The 6,508-nt window shown below is 38.6% G+C and overlaps 1 pseudogene; it reads right to left on the bottom strand.

The window, feature by feature from the left end:
* Positions 1-1,546: 1,546 nt before the first annotated feature.
* LOC117723993 (heterogeneous nuclear ribonucleoprotein A3-like) lies at positions 1,547-5,906 on the bottom strand (annotated as a pseudogene).
* Positions 5,907-6,508: the final 602 nt, after the last annotated feature.

The raw sequence follows: 6,508 nt of genomic DNA, 5'->3' as shown, positions 1-6,508 counted from the left end.
AAAATCTGAATTCAACGGTCAACTGCCAAAGAAATAACAGCAGGGCACATACTTAGGACTTGGATGAAATTGTAAAGCACTGGTGACATAATAGTAGACATTTTTCATATATATAACTTTAGTATCTAAAACTCTCAAACATGGTCTCTGAACAAATTGTCACATCCAACATATATATATATATATATATATATATATATATATATATATATATATATATATATGAATGACAACCATGTGTTCTTTGGGGATTCAAGGACTCAAGATGTTCCAAACTTGAATTCAAATATCTGGAAAGTGAGGTGCTTGCATGGACAGCTGTGTGTGATACATCGTCTGCTGCTTTGTTTGGAAGACACCTTACTATCCTTTGTTTCATCATCCAGCAAAATAGATAGGCTATAAACAGGAAAGCATGCCAGCCCGGCAGGGGTTCAAACGAGTGACTTTTATTCCTTTGCTCTGAAAATTTGTGTGTGGGGGGAACTTAAGAAAACTGGCTGGACCCATGGGGCTTTGAGACCTTAAATTTTAAAAGTAAGAACAAACCAGGGACCCATCAGTTTGCTCAGACACAGCAGACTTGGTGGTTCTATATGAAAAGTAAAAGACTGTTAAACTGGAAGATGGCATACATCTACCACCCTCGGTAAGTAGAGGGCAGTATAAACACTTTATACCCCAAGCTATTGGCAGCAGTTTCAATGCGCTCAAGGAAAATGTGGAATGCAGATGTTCTTAACATGGCTAGGACTCAATAAATCTAATACACTAAAATCATGATTACATTGTGAAAAAAATGCACAAAAACCAAACAGCAACTTTTGGGATCTTTTTCATTTGAAGGTAATCTTAATGCAATTAAATTCACAAATATGCTATTTTTTATGCAATTCAAATTATTTAAAACACACATTGCAAACATACAAATATTCTCTCCACATGTCAGTGCCCATTCATCATGGTTTTGGAAATGAGGAGAATAGATTCTTCTTAAATTGCAAGTCAGTGGGTGTTTTTTTACAGTTTACTTTAGCAAAATTCATATATAATAGTAATTAACAGTGATTTTCTTTACTTGTTAACTCACAAGGAAACACCTTCAAAACTACATTTTGTTAAAGTTTCTGTACTAAAATGTAGAAAAACTGAACTACACAAATATTGAAAAGTTAAAATTTTCTTAATTTTTTTATTCCTGTTACCACTACCACAATTTACAGGGAAATATACCTGATGTAATGAGAAAAAAAAAGACAAAGCTACAACAGGTAAAAGACCTCAGGAATGTACATCTAATTGATACTTCATTGCATTAATCAGTAGCTGCACTTTTTGCAAACTGTGGCTATGGCAGTCCTGAACAAGAAGAATTTCCTGTTTAAGCTGCAGTGACTTTTCTGACTATGGATCATTGTTCCTTCTGTGGTAGATTTTCCCAGTTCCTCTAAATGCATTTGGGACAACTGTCTCAAAGTAACCTGCAGCTTTCCTGACAACTCCTCACTCACTCTCTTGCTAAGAATGTAGCCATTTCTGTTTTGTTTTAAAACCTGCTACCGTATCCACCACTTCAACCTCCAGATCCATAGCCACCACCATAGGGACTGCCTGAGCTTTTTGGACCAAAACTGCCCCCCTTCATGGGTCTATAATTTGATATCTGCTGTTCATTATAATTTCCAAAGTAATTATAGTTTCCACCACCTTAGTTACTTCCACCAAAATTTCCTCCATCATTGTAACCATCATATCCTCCTCCATTACCACTATATCCACCACCTTGGTTTCCATATTCTAGCCCATAACCTCTATAACCCCCTCTACTACTGTAACCAGGACCACCACCATAGTTGCCACCATCACCTCCAAATCCACTATATTCACCATCACCAACTCCATAACTACCTCTGCTGCCACCACCTCCACCACCATAGCCTCCTCTTCCACCAAAATTTCCTCCACTACCTCCAGAGTTTCCTCCATGACCAATCAAGTTGCCAGAACCACCTCCATGACCTCTCTGTGATCCAGCAGACTGCATCTCTTGTTTGGAAAGGGCCTTTTTCACTTCACAATTATGCTAATTAATAGTGTGGTGTTTCTGAGCAATAATTTTTTTATTAGATATTTTATTTACACTTCAGATGGCATCCCCTATCCCCATTTCCCCCCCCCTCCCTTAGGAAACTTCTATCCCATGCCCCCTTTTTCTTTTTGCATTTATACATTTTTTAAAAATAATGTTAATCATAGGCTTTATAAGTTTGGAATTGTTCACTCAGAGGTGTAACCCACTGATCAACCTAGATATAACAACTATTTTTGACTGGTGGAGATACTTGAACCTCTGCCTCCCTGTCTCCCCCTCTTTCTCTCTTTCTTCACCTAGCTTCTCCTCTCTTTCTTCTTCTCCTCTTCTTACTCCTTTTCTTCCTCTCAGTACTCCTCCTACCTTAGCTCCTCCTACACATCACCCTTCCTGTTAAAATGAAACTTTTCTCTCAAAATACAATTAGAACATAATTATGCCAATTTGTACCAGTGAGGTACAGGATAGTCCTAATACCCAGTCCATCCTTTTGTTGACTAACCAGCTCCTCTGTAATCTATTCTAACTAAAACATGTAGTTCTGAACCTGGCTTTAGGATGAATGTCAGATGACGACCATCCACTCAAGTCTTTTCTCTTAAGGTCAATAGCTATATGTTTTCAACCCCATCAGAAATCCAGAATGACTGAGTTAACTATAATTGTGGGAAGCACAATATGCTATATGTTTTCAACCCCAATAGCTATATATTTTCAACCCCAATAGCTATATGTTTTCAACCCCATCAGAAATCCAGAATGACTGAGTTAACTATAATTGTGGGAAGCACAAATCATAGTTTCTAAAACTTAGCCAATTTATAGAGACCTCTGAACACCTGGACTCTCGCTCTACTTCAAAACGTTGGAGCATCTGTTCTTCTGCCTTCTGGTCCAGGATCTTCTGACAGACCTTAGTGCTGAAGAATTATTAAGGGCTGATTAATCTGTCTAGGCAAATATAGTCAGTCGACTATTCTGCAAGTGTGTCCTTTTCTGGGCAGTAATTTGTCTGTAGAAAGAAAGTGGCAATTCTTGCCTAGTGGCTGTTTCACCACAACTGGAGTAACTCCAAGGATGCTCAATTTCTTCTTAGAATTCAATATAGGAAGCTGTCCGGAGCAGACAGGTCTCTAATGAAAATGAACATTAATACTGAAATGTTTGTCATGTCAATTCTAAGGATTTCTGATGTTTTGAAAACCAGCTATCCATGTAAGGTAATCTGGATTGTTGCCTGTTAACTCCACTCAGCTATTTCTACATAAAACATAGAGAACACCCTTATAATAAACTCCAAGCCATGAATTTGCTATAGTCCCTTAACTCACAGGCTGACCATCTCAAATCACTTAAAAAAGTTAAAGAAGGACTGGGTCTAAGCTTTGTATTCCTAAATGTGTTATACTGGTACAATGCCTATGGGAGTAACAATATTCATCTCACTCTTATATCACTAAGAAGCTCATGCCAATGAAAATCTTAAAATTTGTAAACAAAGTAAATTGGTGCCATTTAAGAATTTATATCTTCATCTTGATATTAATTATACAGATTTCTACTAATAGGTTATGGCTATGCAATAAACCCTAGCTAATCCTCTCTATTCCGACAAAACCACTACTTTTCCCTAGAGAGACAGTCCAAGATTTACCACCTTAGTCCCCAAGCACAGGGAATAGGGGCGCTGACTCATCATTAGCTTCTTCAAGCTGATTATGGGCGTTGAGATATTAGAAGAGGAGTGGGGCGGGGGGGGGGGGGGAGAGCAAGTTGACAGTCCTCTGATGCTGTGTCTTCGCTGCCTCCGGATGGAATTCCCGGACCTCAGAGGTTTGAGCAAGTCTGCCCAGCTTGCTTGTTGAGTAGATACACCAAGGCTGATCATTCTGCAATATACAATTCTCAAAACAAATTTTAGTATCAAGATAGTTTTTTTTTTTAAAGAGGGCTGACATTTTATTAAGAATGTTGGTTCTAACCATTTTTCTATTTTTTCCCCTCTTTTATTGGATATAATATTTACATTTCAAATTTTATCCCCTTACCATATTTCCCCCACCACCCAGGAACCCCTTATCCCATCCCCCCTCCTCCTGCCTCTACGAAGGTGTACCCACCTACTCCCAGCCCCCCTCCCCACCCTCAGATTCCCCCCCCTGTGCTCAGCCTTCAGGGTATCAATGATCTTGTCTCCCACCTATGCCCGACAAGGCCATCCTCCCCTACATATACAGCTGGTGTCATATGTCTCTCCATATGTGCTCCTAGGCTGGTGGTTTAGACCCTGGGGAGCTCTGGCTGGTTGGTATTGGTGCTCTCCTCACTGGGCCACCAGCCCTTAAGGTTCCTTCTATTTACTCTCTAACTCCTCCATTAGGAACCTTTGATCAGATTAATGGATAGCTGTGGGTATCTGTCTCTGGGTATGTCCGACTATGGTGGACCTCTAAGGAGATAGCTTTATCTGGCTGCTGTCAGCTTTCCCATCCTGACATCCCTATCAGCATCTATTTTTGGTGACTGCCTATGGAATGAATACCCAGACACAATGGTCTCCCTACAACCCCCCCTTATGATTCTGACCCACACTTTGTCTCCATATTTGCTCCCTTGGTTATTTAGTTACTCCTTCTAAGAAAGACCTAGGCATCCTCACTTGTTCTTTCTTCTTCATGAGCTTCGTGTCTTCTGGTAGTTGAATCTTTGTTGTTTCAAACTTTTGGGCTAATCTCCGCTTATCAGTGAGTAAATACCATGTGTGTTCTTTTGTGATTGGGTTACCTCACTCAGGATATTTTCTAGATCCATCCATTTACCTAAGAATTTCTCAAATTCATTATTTTTAATAGCTGAGTAATATTCCATTGTGTAAATGTACCACATTTTTTGTATCCATTCCTCTGTTGAAGGGCATCTGGGTTCTTTCCAGCTTCTGGCTATTATAAATAGGGCTGCTATGAACATAGTGGAGCATATGTCTTTGTTATTTGTTGGGGCATTTTCTGGGTATATGCCCAGGAGTGGTATAGCTGAGTCCTCAGGTAGTGCTATATCCAATTTTCTGAGGAACCGCCAGACTGACTTCCAAAGTGGTTGTACCAGCTTGCAACCCCACCAACAATGCAGGAGTGTTCCTCTTTCTTCACATCCTCGCCAGCATCTACTATCACCTGAGTTTTTGATCTTAGCCATTCTGACTGGTGTGAGGTGGTATCTCAGTGTTGTTTTGATTTGCATTTCCCTGATGACTAAGGATGTTGAACATTTCTTAAGGTGCTTCTCGGCCATTCGAGTTTCCTCAGTTGAGAATTCTTTGTTTACTGAGCAATAATTTTATCAACTGTGTTATGATCATCAAAAGTTACAAAAGCAAATTCTCTCTTTTATCCCAGTCTGCCTGTATTCCACAACTTCAATGGTTTCAATCTTGCCATACTTTTCAAAGTAGTCTCTCAGATTATATTCTTCCGTATCCTCTTTAATACCACAACAAAATTTTTCTTTACTGTTAAATGGGCACCAGGCTTTACAGAATCCTCTCTAGAAACAGCTCTCTTTAGTTCCACCACACGCCCATCAACCTTGTGTTGCTGAGCACACATTACAGCATCTACCTCTTCAATACAAGAGGAGGTCACAAAACCAAAGCCTCTGGAACATTTTGTTTGGGGATTCTCATTACTACACATGCTGTAAGTGTGCCCCATTTCTCAAAATGCTTTCTTAAGCTGTCATCTCTGGATTCGAAGCTCAGACCACCAATAAACAACTTCCTCAGCTGCTCTGGTTCTTTTGCATCATGGCCCTCCATTTTGAGACCAGAATTGTCTCTTCCAATTTGAGTTCAATATGGGCTCTTGCTGTTTTTTTAAGTATGTAAAATGATAACAAAGACTTCAATAGTGAATAATTATCAGCCAGCTACTCCCACATATTATTTCATTAGCTGAAAAGGCACAGTATACAGTAGTTTATGTAATTAATTTTATATCAAATGTATATAAAAATATGAAGTAGCAGATCAGTAGGCAGATGAAGTTTTTATAGCTGGCAAGCATTAGGTAGTAACTTCTCATCCATGATCTTATTTGATACATTTATGGAAAGTGTACATTTATCTTTCTTTGTTAATAATACTCTTCTAAAAATACTGTGATATTTTAATAATATCAGCTAATTATTAAAAATCACCCTGTAACTTATTTGTCTTTCTATCTACCCATCTATCTTCTATCATGTATCATCTATGTACATAGCAATCTAAATTCAGTAAGTATAGTTAAGAAATTATTGCAAACTTACAAGATCTTACATTGTGAATTACTTTAAATTAAGCAACAAAATGAGTTACTTCAGGAAATGATAGAAACATATTTTGCATCTAGAAGTCAGACATCCTTTGAAGTGTACATC

Source organism: Arvicanthis niloticus, chromosome 19, assembly GCF_011762505.2.
Source record: "Arvicanthis niloticus isolate mArvNil1 chromosome 19, mArvNil1.pat.X, whole genome shotgun sequence".
In the NCBI taxonomy this organism is placed as follows: Eukaryota; Metazoa; Chordata; class Mammalia; order Rodentia; family Muridae; genus Arvicanthis; species Arvicanthis niloticus.
The sequence above is the reverse complement of the archived record's forward strand: the minus strand, read 5'-3'. Positions and strand labels throughout refer to the sequence as shown.